At 45.6% G+C, this 17,874-nt stretch overlaps 1 long non-coding RNA gene across 2 annotated transcripts in view; it reads left to right on the top strand.

Annotated features, from left to right (window-relative positions):
• Window positions 1-17,874, top strand: part of LOC141581257 (uncharacterized) — an 81,811-nt gene that overhangs the window by 33,153 nt on the left and 30,784 nt on the right. Inside the window, exon 3 of one of the 2 annotated variants that reach the window (XR_012513814.1) lies at window positions 3,396-5,324. The exons of the other annotated variant lie outside the window; for it this stretch is intronic. This is a non-coding gene — a long non-coding RNA (uncharacterized LOC141581257). The remainder of the gene's footprint in view (window positions 1-3,395; window positions 5,325-17,874) is intronic. 2 annotated transcript variants of the gene reach the window in all.

The following is a 17,874-nucleotide window of genomic DNA, read 5'->3' as shown; positions in this document are numbered from 1 at the left end:
CTGGTGAAGTCCAGATGGGGTTGGCAGGTGGGTCCCAGCCTGAGTTCCCCTGGGAGCCACACTCCTCCTCCAGCTTCCCAATCCCTCCTGGGCTCACCTGGGGCTCTGTGTGAGCAGAGGAGCCTGAGGGTGCAGAGAGAGGCTAAGACAGCTGTGGGAGAGGGAAGGGGAGGAGAAGTGATCAGGAAGCCACAGGCAATCCTTGGAAGCCCAGCCTGGGGAAGGGTGGCCCCAAGGGAGTCTCTGCCCTGAGTGAGGCTCTGGGAAAGGCTAGAAGCTGACCTTGGATGTGGGCTAGAAGCTGACCCTGCCCTGCCCTCCTGAAGAGACACACTGGGCCCTGGAGCAAGAGAGGTGCCATACAGGATATGTGTTGTGGTAGATTTAATGTCAGGTCCTTTGAGTGCCAGGAGAGGACAGATGCCCTCTCCACCCTCAGTCTCTCTGTGGTCAAGAGGTGCAGGCGGGACTCTTGGAAGAAATGGCCTTAGAGTTCAGGGCATTGTGGTTGTTTCCTGGTTTTGGAGGAGTTCAGAGCTAGAGGCTCAGCTGGCGTCAGGCAGGGAGGAGGCTGTACTGAGACTTGTGCTGTGCTATGGGGGTGACCAGCAGCAACATTTAGAAAAAGATCAGGCTAGAATTGGAACCAGTGCTAGGCAAGACTTTGGGCAGTAGTCTGGGGATGGAAACAGGGCTGTGGATGGGGCTGACCTGAGGGCTGTGGATGGGGCTGACCCAGGAGCTGTGGATAGAGAATTGCTGTGTTGGAGCCATGTCTGGGGAGAAGGCCGGGCATGGGAACAGAAGAAGAGGTGAGGTGTAGTTTGGGGTCGGGAGTGAGCCCCTCTGGTGGCTGAGATGGGAGACGGGTTCAGGTGGAAATGAGTTCCTGTCCTCACTCAGGATGTGGCCTTGGGAGCCATGGCTCCGGGTGGCTGCAGTGGAGTGAGCAGGTGATCTGTAGATCTCAGCAGCTCCTTGGCTCCTGTATTCCTAGAGGAGCTCGTGATGTCATGGGATACTGTGCCTTCCTGCAGAGACATGCTGGGCCCTGGGGTGAGAGATGTGCCAGACAGGTTTTGTGTCATAGTGGATTTGATGCCATATCCATTGAGAGCCAGGAGAGGACTGATGCTCCCTGCACCCTTTGTCTCTCGCTTCTCCGATGTGCCAGACAGGTTATGTGTCATAGTGGATTTGATGCCAGATCCTTTGAGAGCCAGGAAAGGACTGATGCTCCCTGCACCCATCTTTCTCTTCTCCAACGTACCAGACAGGTTATGTGTCATAGTGGATTTGATGCCAGATCCTTTGAGAGCCAGGAGAGGACTCATGCTCCCTGCACCCTCTGTCTCTCTCTCTTCTCCAGAATGGAGACTTCTTTGGCAAACAGGAAATTGCAGGATGGTCCACGGGTCGTCCTCACCCTCCCATACCCATACATCCACAGTCTTACATCCCACCCTGTGAGTCTAGAGCTGAGACATGGACCGAGGGTTACTCTACGACCTGGTCCTCTTCTAGATGTGAATCAGTGTGAGGGCCCAGGCCAGCAGCAGTGTGAGGCCATCCTCTGATGGGGGAGCCACATGGCATCCAGACCCAGCAGGAGCTGAGAACTCAGGAGAATCTCCCCAGTCAGCTCCAGAGGTGCCCATGGTGTGAGCTCAAGTGTTTCCCAGGTAGGGGCGGAAACATCTTCATCAGCCCGGCTCTGGGGGTGGAAGTGGAGTGGACGGCACTCCTGTCTGGACAACAGAGTGAGACCCTGTCTCTAAAGAAGTACACACATTTACATAGACTCCTCTGTACATATATGTGTGTGTGTGAGTGTGTGTGTGTGTATGTATATATATATATATATATATATATATATATATATATGCACAATAGACAAGGAGGCATTTTTATCAGGATTACATTTTTCATACAAGATTGGCACATAATTATAGCAAATTGCTTATAGGCAGTGTTTCTTTTTGAGAAGGGCACATTTAAGTTTTTTTTTTTTAATTAATTTTTTTTTTTTTTTTTTTTTTTTTTAAAGATGGGGTTTCACCATGATGGCCAGGCTGGTCTTCAACTCCTGACCTCAGGTGATCCACCCACCTTGGCCTCCCAAAATCCAAAATGCTAGGATTACAGGCATGAGCCACAGCTCCCAGCCCTTTTTTTTTTTTTTTTTTTTTTTTTTTTTTTTTTTTTGAGACAGAGTCTTATTCCCTCACCAGGCTCCAGACTGGAATGCAGTGGTGCGACCTTGGCTCACTGCAACCTCCGCCTCCCGGGTTCAAGCAATTCTCCTACCTCAGCCTCCCGAGTAGCTGGGACTACAGGCGCGAGCCACCATGCCCAGCTAATTTTTTTTTTTTTTTTTTAGTAGAGATGGGTTTCACCATGTTGGCCAGGATTGTCTCCATCTCTTGATGTCGTGATCCGCCCACCTTGGCCTCCCAAAGTGCTGGGATTACAGGCATAAGCCACCGTGCCTGGCCCATTTTTTTAACAAAGGGTGTATAGTCATGTTTTCTCTCTTATCTGGTCTAAGCAAAGCAGGACAACCAAGGAGAACTTAATTGATAACAAGGGTCATTAATTAAGAAGGCACCACTGGTGGACGTGGTGACGTCTGTAATTCCAACACCTTGGGGAGGCTGAGGCAAGAGGATTGCTTGAGCTCAGGAGTTCAAGACCAGGCTGGGTAACATGGCAAAACCCCTCCTCTACCTAAAGATACAAAAATGAACTGGGCACAGTGGCACACCTGCAGTCCCAGCTACTAAGGAGTCTGAAGCAGGAGGATGACTTGAGCCCAGGAGGCTGAGTTGAGCTGAGATCATGCCACTACTCACCAGCTTGGGTGACACAGCCAGATGCTGTCAAAAAAGGACATAATAATAAAAAAAATAAAGACAGTGATTTTTGCCCCAATGTGATTTAATTCTCCCTAGTCATTGTACAGAAGAAGAAAAATAAAAACAAGGCTGGGCACGGTGGCTCACGCCTGTAATCCCAGCACTTTGGGAGGCCGAGGCAGGCAGATCATTTGAAGTCAGGAGTTCAAGACCCTAGCCTGCCCAACATGGTGAAACCGCGTCTCCATAAAAAATACAAAAATTAGCCAGGTATGATCCCAGCTACTTGGGAGGCTGAGGCAGGAAAATTGCTTGAATCTGGGAGGGGGAGTTTACTGTGAGCTAAGAGCACACCATTGCACTGCAGCCTGGGTGACAGAAAGAGACTCCATCTCAAAAACAGAGAAAAAAAATAAGAAAATGAATTAACCTGTAATGTGAGAAATGGAAGTTGTAATCATATGTGACTCAGACCGCAGTCACATCGCTGAAAGTGCTGTCGTGGTTCATACGGCTTTTCAATAATATTTATTTTCACAGTGGTCAGACCACATCCTTACCCCGGGGAAACCCACTTCACGGAGCACAGCATTTGGAGGAAGAGGACAGGAGGAGGAGGAGGAAGGAACCCAAAACCCTCATGCAGCTGCTCTGCTCTACAAACTAGAAACACTGTCAATTTCTTTTGATACAAATGCTTATGACCCATTTTTATTCAAGAATTCTGTCACTTTTGGCTGTTTTTCTGAGGTTTCTCCATGGCACCTGCTCCTTAAATTTTCTTTTTATTTATTTGAGACAGAATGTCACTCTCACCCAGGCTGGAGTGCAGATCTGAGCTCACTGCAACCACTGTCTCTCGGGTTCAAGCGATCCTTGTGCCTCAGCCTGCTGAGTACCTGGGATTACAGGCGTGCATCACCATGCCCAGCTAATTTTGTATTTTTAGTAGAGATGGGGTTTCACCATGTTGGCCAGGCTGCTCTCAAGTTCCTGACCTCAAATGATCCGCCCTCCTCAGCCTCCCAAAGTAATTACAGGTGTGAGCCTCCATGCCCAGCTCTGCTCCTGGAATTTTCTTACAGAATCAGAGAAGACAATATTCCCAGAGGTAGAAAATGATCTCTACAATTGGCTGTTCTGAAAGCGAGAACCAAAGGACCGGCCAGGAACCCACCTCCCCTGACAGTTGTGGAGGAACAAGTTGAGGACTCTCAGGACCCAGGATGCCAGGCAGGAGTGAGCAGCTCTGCCACACGGGCCTGGAGACCCGCCCCTGATGCTCAGCTGCCACTGCCTCCTGCTCTCAAGTCACCACAGCCTTGACGTTTTAATTCCCAACTCCAGGGCTGCTCTACCTGCGTCGATTGACTCTCCTGGAAAAATAATACTCTATAATATTTTGATCCAGGGATCCTAAGGACAGTCTTCCCAGCCCTCTCGAATTGCTACACAATCCTCTTCCTAACTGTCACTTTATTCTTCTGTTTTATTTTCTTATTTATTTATTTATTTTGAGACAGCATCTTGCTTTGTCAGCCAGGCTGGAATACAGTGGTGTGATCTTGGGTCACGGCAACTTCTGCCTCCCAGGTTCAAGCAATCCTCCTGCATCAGCCTCCCAAGTAGCTGGGATTACAAGCGTGCATGACCACAGCCGGCTAATTTTTGTAGTTTTAGTAGAGACGGGGTTTCACCATGCTAACCAGGCTGATCTCTTGCATCAGCCTCCCAAACATGTTCCAGACATGTTTATCATGCTAAGGTTTCTAGTGCATGTACAAACTATACATTTCCATTATTTTAGAGAGTCTTTGATTTATTTGATCAGAGGCTTTTAGTTTTCAGGATACAAGTCTAGTACCTTTTTTGTTTCTTTTTATTTTTTATTGTTGTTTCCTTCCTTCCTACCTACCTACCTACAGGGTCTCCATAACTCACACTGGAGCACAGTGGTGTTATCATGGCTTATTACAGCCTTGACCTCCCAGACTCAAGCAGTTCTCCCATCTGAGCCTCCTGAGTAGCTGGGACCACAGGTGTGTGCCACCACACCTGGCTAATTTTTTAAGTAGAGGAAAAAGGAGAGGTGGAGTGAATAGAGTCAGGAGGACAGTGACAGGGAAACAAAGAGAATGAGGACTCCTCCCAGGGCAGAACAGGCATGCAGCCCCCCAGCCTCCCTGCTCCCCTGCACCCACAATATCATGAAGGGGACAGGACTCACCTTCGACAAAGCCTGTCATCAGTAGTCAGGGCCAAGGGGCACTTCTGGCCTTTCATCTTCACCACGAGGGATGCCTCAGAGCTGAGAGACCAGGGACAGCACTGCTCGAAGCAGACTCCAAAGGTGCAGTTTCCACAGCCCTGGGTTCTGCCCAAGAGTACGACGGCATCATCATAGCAACAGTGCTGCAGGGCGTCATAGAACTTGTCACCACATCTCAGGTGCCACTGGCCCAGCATCAGGTAAGCACTCATGGGGGCCGCTGGAGGAGACAGAGGTGGTGAGGTCCAGGTGGTGGTGGCTGGTAGGTCCCAGCTGGGGGTTCCCTGGGAGACACACTCCTCCCCCAGCTTTCCAGTCCCTCCTGGGCTCACCTGAGGCTCTGTGTGAGCAGAGGAGCCTGACGACATACAGAGAGACCAAGACAGCTGTGGGAGAGGGAAGGGAAGGAGGAGTGATCGGGAAGCCACAGGCAATCCTTGGAAGCCCAGCATGAGGAAGGGTGGCTCCTAGGGAGTCTCTGCCCTGGGTGAGGCTCTGGAAAAAGCTAGAAGCCGACCTTGGGTGGGGGCTAGAAGCAGACCTTGCCCTGCCCTCCTGCAGAGACACACTGGGCCCTGGGGCGAGAGAAGTGCCAGACAGGTTATGTGTCATAGTGGATTTGATGCCATGTCCATTGAGAGCCAGGAGAGGACTCATGCTCCCTGCACCCTCTGTCTCTCTCTCTTCTCCAGAATGGAGGCTTCTTTGGCAAACAGGAAATTACAGGATGGTCCAGGGGTCGTCCTCACCCTCCCACACCCACACATCCACAGTCTTACATCCCACCCTGTGAGTCTAGAGCTGAGACATGGACCAAGGGTTACTCTATGACCTGGTCCTCTTATAGATGTGGATCAGTGTGAGGGCCCAGGCCAGCAGCAGTGTGAGGCCATCCTCTGATGGGGGAGCCACATGGTGTCCAGACCCAGCAGGAGCTGGAGAATTCAGGAGAATCTCCCCAGTCAGCTCCAGAGGTGCCCATGGTGTGAGCTCAAGTGTCTCCCAGGTAGGGGCCAAAACATCTTCATCAGCCCAGCCCTCTGAAGTACATACATTTATTTAGACTCCTCTGTCTTTGCATATATATATAGCTAAAGACTGTAGACAAAGAGATAGGTATTATTATCAGGATTACAACATTTTTCATACGTTGGCACATAGTTAATAGCAATTTTCTTATAGCAATGAGCCACTCTGCCTGGGCCCAGCTGATTTTTGACAAAGGTGCAAAAGCAAATCAATGAAGGGAAGAGAACTTATCAACAAATGGTGCAGAGCAATTGGGCATCTATAGGGAAAAAAATAAAAAACATCAACCTCTCTCCTCCTTCACACCTTATATAAAAACTAACTCAAAATGGATCACAGACTGAAGTGTAGACATAAAACTACAAAAATTTTAGAAATGAACATACAAGAAGATCTTCAGGACCTAGGGCCAGGCAAACAGTTCTTAAAGATTTGACATCTGAAGCACAGTCCATAAAAGTTAAAACTGAGAGACTGGACATTATCCAAATGAAAAACTCTTGCTCAAAGAAAACCCCAGTTAGAAGGACAGATACGCTGTAGTCTGGGAGAAAATATTTGCAAAGCACATATCTGACAAAGGACAAATCTCTAGAAAATGTGAAGAACTATAAAAATAATAGCCAAAAAAAAAAAAAAAATCCACTTAAAAATGGGCGAAAGACCGTATGCAGTGGCTCACACCTGTAATCCCAGCACTTTGGGAGGCTGAGACAGGTGGATCACATAAGGTCAGGAGTTCAAGACCAGCCTGGCCAACATGGCGAAACTCAGTCTCTACTAGAAATAAAAAAATTAGCCAGGCATGGTGGCAGTGCCTGTAATCCCAGCTACTAGGAGGTCGGTGTGAGCCAAGATCATGCCACTGTACTCCAGCCTGGGCAGCAGAGTGAGACTTCATCTCAGAAAAAAAAAAAAAAAAAGGACAAAAGGTATGAAGAGGATCTGGTGCCATGGTTCATACGTGTAATCCCAGCAGTCTGTGGAGCCAAGGTAGGGGGATGGCTTGAGCCCAGGAGTTCAAGACCAGCCTGGGCAGCATAGTGAGATCTTGTCTCTATGAAGAAATAAAATGAAAATAAAAACTTTTGAAGGACATGAAGAGCCATCTGAATGAGGAAGATCTACAGATGACAAGTAGGCAAATAAGAAGATGTTCATCATCATTAGCCACTAGGGAAATGCAAATTAAATCAAAATGGCTAAAAATGTTGAAAACAGCAACACCGCCAAAAGCTGGCAAGGATGGAGAAAAACTAGATCATTTATACATTGCTCTGGAAAACAGTTTGGCAGTTTCTTAAAAAAACTAAACATTCAGGCTGGGCACAGTGGCTCATATCTGTAATCCCATTGCTTTGAGAGGCTGACGTGGGAGGATTGCTTGAAACAGGAGTTAGAGATTAGCTTGTGCAATGTAGTGAGACCCCCATCTCTACAAAAAAAAAAAAAAAAAAAAAAAAAAAAAAGGCAGGCACGGTGGTGCAGGCCTATAGTTTTGGCTACTTGGGAGGCTGAGGCAGGAGGATCACTTGAGCCCAGAAGATTAAGGCTGCAGTGAGCAGAGATCACACCACTGCACTCCAGTCTGGGTGACAGAGCAAAAACCTGTCTCAAAAAAAAAAAAAAAAAAAAAAAGTCCTGGGAGTCACAGATGGCCTGTTCATTCCCTGCCTGTCTGGGGATGGGACCAAAGGCATATTATTTGGGACAGATAGACATCCCGTCAGTATATGTGCTCATTTATAGGGACAATTAGTAAAAAAAAAAAGTAGTCAGAATCCATAGAAGTAGTAGTCAAGGAGAGGGAGGGAAATAGAAAGAACTTTTTTTTTTTTTTTTTTAATAGAGATGGGGTTTCACCATGTTGTCCAGGCTGGTCTCAAACTCTTGGGCTCAAGTGATCTCTGGGTCTTCCAAAGTTACGGGTTTACAGGCGTGAGCCACCCTGCCAGGCCAAAATAGGAATTTAAAACTGAATATGCCTCCTCCTACCACAGGAGGGAGCCAAAATCCACGTTAATATTTCAGGAGCAGGACCCAGATGCGGGAGTCAAACCAGCTCTGATGTCTTGCCAGGCTGAGGATGTAATTTAGGGACGTTTAGGAAATTCAACTGAAATTCATAGAATTACCAAATGAACAGGTCTCTGAAGGATTTTCTCCAGTATGGTTTGCTTAGTTTTGTGGCCTCGGACAGCTGCTAACATTGTTAAAGTTTGGAGGTCCCGAATTTTCTGGCACCTTCAAAAAGATGAGTTTCCCTCTGGTGAAAACACACTGCCACCTGCCCCCTTCACACTGCCTGGGTCAAGATACTGTGTTTTGTTTTGTTTTGTTTGTTTTGAGATAGGGGCTTGCTATGTTGGCCAGGCTTGTTTGAAACTCCTGGCCTCGAGCAATCCTTCTGCCGTGGCCTCCAGGCTGGAGTGCAGTGACATGATCTTGGCTCACTGCAAACTCTGCCTCCTGGGTTCAAGACATTCTTCTGCCTCAAGCTCCCAAGTAGCTAAGATTACAGGCATCTGCCACCACACAGGCCTGGCTAATTTTTGTATTTTTTTTTTTAGTAGAGATGGGGTTTCACCATGTTGGCCAGGCTGACCTCAAACTCTTGACCTCAAGTGATCTGCCTGCCTGGGCCTCCCAAAGTGCTGGGATTACAGGTGTGAGCCACCACACTGGGTCCTGTTTCCCACCTTCTAACATACCATACAGGGTTAGATTATATGTGGTAATCGCCCATGGGACCATCCCCTGGTGGACACCACCCCTTATAACAGAGAAAGCTCCTAGTAGGTGTAGCTGACTGATGAACCCTTAACCTCTGCCTTCAAAATTATTGGAGCTCCCACACTGATACGTGACTTTGCAGTAGAGGATCTGAGATATATGTGTGTGTGTATATATACCTATATACATACCTGCATATACATACACACACACACACACACACACACATACTTTTTTTTTTTTTGAGTGATACATGTATCATTCTGTCTCTGTCGCCCATGCTCAAGTGCAGTTTGTGATCTCAGTTTACTGCAACCTCCACCTCCTGGGTTCAAGCAATTCTCCTACCTCAGCCTTCCAAGTATCTGGGATTACAGACATGCACCACCAAACCCAGTTAAATTTTGTGTTTTTAGTTTCAGTTTCTCTCCTCCTGACTCTCCTGTTCTTTCTGCCCATATCCAGTCTCTCTCCCATCTCTGACTGTCTGTCCTGCTCAGTGTCTCTCTCTTCATTGTCAGCGCAGACTGGAGTACAGTGGCTCAATCATGGCTTACTGCAGCCTTGAACTCCCAAACTCAAGAGACATTCCCCTGCCCTCTCAGCCTCCCAAGGAGCTGGGATCACAGTCATGTACTACCAGGCGAATTTTGGTATTTTTTTTGTAGAGACAGGATTTCACCATCTTGTTCAGGCTGGTCTTGAACTCTTGGGCTCAAGGGATCCTCCCTCCTCATCCTCCCAAAGTCCTGGGATTACAGGTGTGAGACACTTTGCCAGGCCTCTCTGCCTACAGAAATGAAACCCTACGTTCCCCATTCTGGGTGCTGGCTCCAGTCTTTGGAGTTGGTGTTTCTGGGCATGATGTCCTCAAAATTTGTGCTGGAAGAAACCTTTAAATTAGATTCTGAGGGTTTTGATTCTTTTAGGTTGATACCATCCAGTCTTTGGTCACCAAAGACCCTTTGCAGAACCACTGAGCCACTGAACTGGACTGGAGCTGGTGTCAGGGACAGCAGCCAGCTTCCCCTTCAGCGATGCCTTTGCTTTACAGCTGGAACACTGAAAGGTGGTGGTAGCTGCTAGTCTTCTTGGTTTGCTCTTGCGTGGAACCTCTGCCCCATGAGCAAACTCAGGCAGTATCAATGAAGCCCAGTGTGCTTGACCTACTAAGCTTGACGTGTAACTTCCACACTAGGAGGAGGGGCTGGATGGGAGAAGGAGCCCCAGTCCTGTAAGCCACAATTTCTAACTAATATAGAACATCCACAACATGGAAACAGCAGGATAAAAGATGCTGCCGTTTCTGGACTGATGTGGAGAATCTGTAACATGTACACAGCAGAATAAAAGATGCTAGTGCACTGCCCTTTCTGGACTGAATGCACTACCCTAGGCTGGGAGCTGGGGAGAGGTGCAGTCCCATTTTCTTGTCCATGACTGTCCAGAATAGAGCTTCAATTACACAGAGTTGGCTGGGAATGTGGGGAGTAGGGGTAATTTGCGGCTTAAATGCCCTCAGACTCTGGCTGCTCTGTACAGATTGAGTAGAATTTCTTGAATAAACATTTCTTCATTTGTTGTATGCCCTTAGGACAATTTCCTGATACTTAATTAGCTGATTTTATTTTTTAAAAAAACATTTTCATCAGTTAAATGGTTGTTTTCCTGGGAGGAGGGCTCCCGTGCTCATCACGCTGGTGTCTGGAAGTCCTGCTTTATAATTTGAAATCTTTTGCATGTAAGTCTATGATCCATTTCAAATTAATTTTTACATTTAGTATGAGACAAGGGCCAACATACATCCTCCCATATAGATAGGTATTAAAAGGACTAATCTTTTCCTGGTGAGTTATAGTGGTATGTTTGTCAGAAATCACTGATTGTCTATGTGTGAATCTGTATCTGAACTCTGTTTAATTCCATTGAAAAATTTGCTTTCCTTGTGTAAATACCACACTAATTTATTATAGTTTTATAAAAAAATTCCTGATCTGTTAGGGTAAGTCCATAACTTTGTTTATTTTCTTCAATATTGTATTGGCTATCTTATCATTTTCTGATAATTTTTTTTTTTTTTTTTTTTTGAGATGGAGTTCCACTCTTGTTACCTAGGCTGGAGTGCAATGGCGTGATCTCGGCTCACCAAAACCTCTGCCTCCTGGGTTTAAGCAATTCTCCTGCCTCATCCTCCCAAGTAGCTGAGACTACAGGCATGTGCTACCATGCCCAGCTAATTTTTGCATTTTTAGTAGAGACGGGGTTTCACCATGTTGACCAGGATGGTCTCAATCTCTTGACCTTGTGATCCACCCACCTCGGCCTCCCGAAGTACTGGGATTATAGGCGTGAGCCACTGCGCCCGGCCTCATTTTCTGATAATTAAAAATATATATATATGTGCAACTAGAGTCAGGGTGTCACTGTGTTATCCAGGCTAGTCTTGAACTTCTGGGCTCAAGTGATCCTCCTCCCTTGGCCCAAAGTGCTAGGATTACAGGTGTGACCCAGCACACCTGGCCATCGTTTTCTGATAAAATTTAGAATCAGTTTGTTAACTTATACAAGACCTGCTGTTATATTTATTGAATTTGCCTTGAATTTATAGATCGATTTGGGGAACATTGACATCTTTATTACATGGAGTCTTCCAAAGCATAAACGTAGTATGTTTCCCATTTATTTAGGTCTTCTTTAATATCTTTCAGCAGAGTTTTGCAGCTGTCTCTCACCTTTCTTTGGATTTGATTCTAGGTATTTGCTATTTCTGATGCCACTGTAAATGGTAATGGAGGATTGGCTTCTATCTGGAGCCATAAAACAAACATCAGCAAGTTCTAAAATATTGAAATTTAACAGAGTATATTCTCTGACCATAATTTGATCAAACTACAGATTATAGAAAGATCTGCAAGCACTTGGAAGCTAAGGAACACTTCTCTAAATAACTCATGGTTTAAAGATGAGTCTCAAAGTGTTGAGAAATGCTGAGTGTATGATTGCTGAGAAATGCTGAGTGTATGATGGAATGTATTGTTTGCTAGGAAGAACGAAGGCAAGGAGAACCTAGCCACCCACCCCCCTGCCCCAAGTAGAATACTACTTGGGGTATTCTAAAGTGGCAGGATAATGTATAAATACCATACACCAGTTAAAGCAATTCTTTAAGCACGGGACATCTGACCTTGCCCCTGTGACTCCCTCGTGGAAAATACTTTCTAGTTTGTCGGTGATCAGTGGTAAGCAGGCACCAGCTGCCTACTTGGTATATTTTGTGTTATAATAAAATACGAAACATCTGTTAGTAATCATCACCTGTTCAGAGAATAAATGCAGGGGTCAGAGTCTGCTCGAGACCCTCAGCCCAGAATGCTGTCAGCCCCTGAGGCTTTCAGCTTGAAAGGCTGTTGGACCCCCAGCTAGACCCACTTTGCTGTTCTATCTGGGTGCCTGCTTCTCAATTCCTTCAGTGCTGCCTGGGTGGGGGTCTCTACAGGAGAGCTGGTTGTCGGTATCAAAGATTTTTAAAAATATATTTAACTTAATGAAATGACAATACAATATATCAAAATTTGTGAAAATATATAAAGCAATGCTAAGTGGGAAACTTATTGCACTAAATAGTTGTATTAGAAAAAAGGAAAAATAAGGCTGGGCACGGTGGCTCACGCCTGTAATCCCAGCACTTTGGGAGGCTGAGGCAGATGGATCACCTGATAATGGGAGTTCGAGACCAGCTTGGCCAATGTGGCGAAGCCCCATCTCTACTAAAAATACAAAAATTAGCCAGGTATGGTGGCAGGTGCCTGTAATCTCAGCTACTCGGGAGGCTGAGTCAGGGGAATTGCTTGAACTCAGAGGAGGCAGAGGCTGCAGTGAGCTGAGATCATGCCACTGCACTCCAGCCTGGACCACAAGAGTAAAGCTTTGTCAAAACAATTTTAAAAAAGGAAAAATCATTAATCTAAGCTCCCACATATAGAACTTAGGAAAAAAATAAAAGAGCAAAATAAACCCAAAGCAAGGAGAAGGAAGCAAATGATAAAGAGGAGAGCAGGAGCCATAAAAATTGAAAACAAAAACAGTATAGAAAATCAATGAAATAAAGAGTTAATTTTTTCAAAATATCAATGCATAAATTTTGGCAAAAGTATCAAAAACAGAAGACACATGATCAGTATCAATAACGACACAGGAGGACGGGTGTGGTGGCTCACACTTGTATTCCAAGCACTTTGGAGGCCAAGGCGGGCAGATCACCTGAGGTCGGGAGTTCAAGACCAGCCTGACCAACATGGTGAAACCTCGTCTTTAAAAAAAAAATTAAAAAATAAAAAATAAAATAAAATAACGACACAGGAGATATCAATATAGGTTTTGTGGACACTAAAAGAATAATAATGAAAAACTAGGAATAACTCTACACAATTTAACAACTTAGGTGAAATGGACCTATCATTTAAAAACACAAATGAGCACAACACACCCAAGATGAAATACATCATTTTAATAGCCTTACAACTATTAAGGAAGTTGAGTTCAGTATTTAAAATACCTCTAAAAAGGAACTCTCCAAGCCCAGATGGTTGACTTGAGGATCTACCAAATGTTTAAAGGGAAATTAATACCAATTCTGCACAATCTGATTCAGAGAATAGAATAGGAAGGAATGCGTCTCAATTTATTTGTGAAATTAAATTACTCTACTACCAAAAGCATAAAGAGACAGACAAACACAGGGCGTGGTGGCTCGCGCCTTTAATCCCAGTACTTTGGGAGGCTGAGGTGCGAGGATCACCTGAGGTCGGGAGTTCGAGACTAGCCTGACCAACATGGAGAAACCCTGTCTCTACTAAAAATACAAAATTAGCCAGGTCTGGTGGCACATGCCTGTAATCCCAGCTACTCAGGAGTCTGAGGCAGGAGAATCACTTGGACCTGGGAGGTAGAGGTTGCGGTAAGCTGAGATCGCAACATTGCACTCCAGCCTGGGCAACAGGAGTGAAACTCCATCTAAAAAAAAAAAAAGACAACAATGACAACCAAGCAATAGAACTGTAGACGAGCATCCCTCATGCAAGACTCCTTGGCCAGGCTTGGTGGTTCATGCCTGTAATCCCAGCACTTTGAGAGGCCAAGGCAGGCAAGTCACCTGAGGTCAAGAGTTCGAGACCAGCCTGGTCAACATGGTGAACCCTCATCTCTACTAAAAATACAAAAAATTAGCTGGGCGTGGTGATGCACACCTATAATCCCAGCTACTCAGGAGGCTGAGACAGGAGAATTGCTTGAACTCAAGAGGCGGAGGTTGCAGTGAGTCGAGATTATGCCACTGCACTCCAACATGGGCAACAGAGTGAGACTCCGTCTTTAAAAAAAAGTAAAAAATTCTTGACAAAATATTTGCAAATGAAATTCAGCAATATAAAAAATAATTACACACCATGACTATGTAGATTTTATTCTAGAATGTAGGCCTGGCAGAATATTTCAAAAATCACTATCAATGTAATACACCATATTATCAGGCTAAAGAAGAAAAATGACATGATCACATCAGTTGATGCTGAAGAAGCATCTAACAAATTTTAACACCCATTATGATAAAAGCTCTCAGAAAAATAGAAATGGGGAGAAGTTCGTTTAGGAGTCTAAGAATGTGGTGAAGTTTACCAATTGGGCAAAGGATGGAGCAGCTGTTAAAGATTAATCATGATTAAAATTAAGATGATTAGGAAGGAGGAAGGAAGCTGAGTAAGATTAGCAAGGAGAGAATAGGGGTGCAGAATTGTAGAGATGAAGTTTCACCACGTTGGCCAGGCTGGTCTCAAACTCCTGACCTCAGGTAATCCACCAGCCTTGGCCTCCCAAAGTGCTGGAATTACAGGCGTGTGCCACTGCGCCCAGCCCGACTTCTAATTCAAGAAGGCTTTCATAACACTTGTTTATCTACCTTAAATTCTTTGCTTAATCATTATAATAACAGCCGGCTGATTTCCATTGTCCCTTGTCTCTCCATGTTAGGTAAGGCTTGTTTAGCAAAACCACCGCCTTATTTAAATTCAGTTCTCTACCTATCCTCCTCCTACATCTTTGAAGATATGGCTAGAGAAAAATACAAAAGCACAGTGACTTGTAGTGAGGCAAGTTGCGGCGGGTGGGGGGCGCACGGCAGCATATTCAAGCATATGTACATGGCATTTGAGGTCGGGGCACGGAAAAACACTAAGCACTGCGTGTATGTTATTTGTGTCTGGGAATGAAACCCCCTGACCCTGAAAACAGGACAGGGAGTGGAGTGTGTGGTGTGATAAGCAACGCTGAAAACAGCCACCTGAGAATGCAGTTTGTGTCTACAAGGTCACAGGTACCTCAGTAACTCACCTCAAATGACCATCTGGTGTATGCTTGTAGTTAATATAAGCCCTTTCAATTAAATACTTGGTGGACGGATGCTGGGGCAGACTCTCTCAGAAGAGCTACCCCTGAGCCCTGCTCAGCTGGAACTGCCTGAGTACTTCATTCTCGGCATTCACTGTAGGCTGTAAGCTCTGCAAGTGGTGACCCCGACCTGATCGCCTTGAATTTACGCGTGAAGGAGGACAGCTCATCAATTTTTGGGGAATCCTGGTAAGGGACAGTCCTGACTCCCATCAGAAGGACGGGATACATGCGTAAAATATCAGGGGCTAGGTTATCATGGGTCAAGAAATGACCAAAGAGCAGAAAGTATTTATTAAAACAGTGCAACAGCTACTTAAGGCTATCCAGTGCACTGTAGAACCTGGAGCTCTACACAAGCTTACGATCTTACTTCGGCAGGAATGCCCTTGGTTTCCTGATGAAGGAACCTTAGATTTAGGGTTATGGGAGGAGGTAGGTTGCTGCCTAAAAAGAGGACATGAGCAAGGTCATTTTACTAATGTTGATATTTTGACCACCTGGGCACTAGTACGCTCTGTGTTGTTTCCTTTGCCACCTGGTCATTCTCTAGCCTCTTACTGCCATGTGTAGGCTTCCTTCCTCTCAGGGTAAGAGCAGCAACAGGGGCAGGCTATTAAAAAGAGGCTGCCCAAGGAGCCCAGAGCAGATGGGGAGAAACGGGCGATAGCCCTACTTTCCCAAACTCAATTCTAAGACATTCCAGGTAAAGGCTAATGCAGGAAAATGGCCAACACCTAAGGACATTTTTTAAAGTTTTTTGTTTTTTCTTTTCTTTTCTTTTTTCACACTTAAGCTAACTCAATGCAGGTTTATGATCCTGGCCGCTTGCAGTCACATTCTAATGACTTTGAAGGGCTAAAATATGGTTAAAATCACTTAAAATATCCATCTCTTCCATGCCTTAGTTTAACAGGTAGGCTTTATCTTTTGCCATTTCTATATTCTATGTGCTATTTACCTGTCTCATAATCCGTCTAAACATATACAAAAAACTGCAGATTTAATAGCTTCTCTTCTCATAAAGGGGCGCCAACATTGCGTTCATTTATTAAGATTGACCCTGCTACTCTTCCTACCATTAAGCAAGGAACAAGTTCACACTCTCTTAGCTTGTGATCTTGATTGGCAGGTCGCAATGGATGACTTGATTGGTATCAGCTTCCATTTTACCAGCCTCTAAGCTCCTGAACATTTTACAACTGTGCCTGTTAAATCTGTGTCCATTGCTGTCTCTGAGCCCTTGATTCCCACCACTACTGTCTTTACAGTTGGTTCAGAAAAAAACTTAAAGGACAGCTATAGTGTGGCAAAATGACGTGCAAAATTGGCAACACAAAATCCGCGAACGTTTCAAAACTATGCAACAGGCAGAGTTAGGTGCCCTAATGTGGGTAACACCCGCCATGGGCACTGAGGAAGGAGAACTGTGCAGGCTCCAGGCACAATTAGTGCCTGAAGTATAACTCACTGCTTACTTATATCTAGCTTATGTATATAATCATCCTTAGTCCCATATAATCTTTCTATATAATCATATAACTTACTGCTTACTATATCTAGCTTATATATATAATCATACTTAGTTCCACGTAATCGTTCTATGTAATCATATAACGGGGGATGTAGTTGGAGCTGTACCGATACATTTAGTGCTGATTTATAGAATCCTTCCATATAACCATATAGTAGTTTGTAGTAGGTGGAATGCCTAGAGCAGTTACAGAACAGAAGCAGTACATGGGAAAATAGCCAGACCAGGACAAGAACCAAAGACCCAGGCGGTGGAGTCCCTGCCCAAAAGGGCATACGCTGTATGGCAGGCTTGGAGCAGCCTCTCCTCCTGATAAAGGAGTTGTAGTACCTTGCATTCCAGTTCCTGCGTGGTGGCTCAAGCCTGTAATCCCAGCACTTTGGGAGGCCGAGGCGGGTGGATCACAAGGTCGAGAGATCGAGACCATCTTGGTCAACATGGTGAAACCCCATCTCTACTAAAAATACAAAAAATTAGGGGGGCATGGTGGCGCGTGCCTGTAATCCCAGCTACTCAGGAGGCTGAGGCAGGAGAACTGTCTGAACCCAGGAGGCGGAGGTTGCGGTGAGCCGAGATCGGGCCATTGCACTCCAGCCTGGGTAACAAGAGCGAAAGTCCGTCTCAAAAAAAAAAAAAAGAAAGTCGGCCTCAGGCCTGAGGTCCTGCAAATAACCAAGGGAGAAGAACCCCTCGTGTGACCAGTCACAGAGGCTGTATACCCTGTCAGGCTTTTCTCACTTCTGTGCTAGCTCAAATCATCCTCCCATAAATATCTTAAGAGAAGAGCACAAGTCTGTCAGCTCCCACTGCATTGGCTTACAGTGTCTTTCTATTAGAAACCCTTTGAAGTCTCCAGCCCCCAGATACGAAGTGTTGTGCACAACACCTGTTGCACACAGCCCACCTCCTTGCCTCCGTGACCTAATGGGAGTGTACCCCTTTTCTGTACACGACCCTCTACTACTGCACATGGCCCACCTCTCTGCCCAGGTGACGTAATTGGGGTGGGCTCC

The sequence above is a fragment of the Saimiri boliviensis genome, chromosome 14 (assembly GCF_048565385.1).
Source record: "Saimiri boliviensis isolate mSaiBol1 chromosome 14, mSaiBol1.pri, whole genome shotgun sequence".
NCBI classification, from domain to species: Eukaryota; Metazoa; Chordata; class Mammalia; order Primates; family Cebidae; genus Saimiri; species Saimiri boliviensis.
Note: the sequence above shows the minus strand (reverse complement) of the source record. Positions and strands in the feature narration are given on the sequence as shown.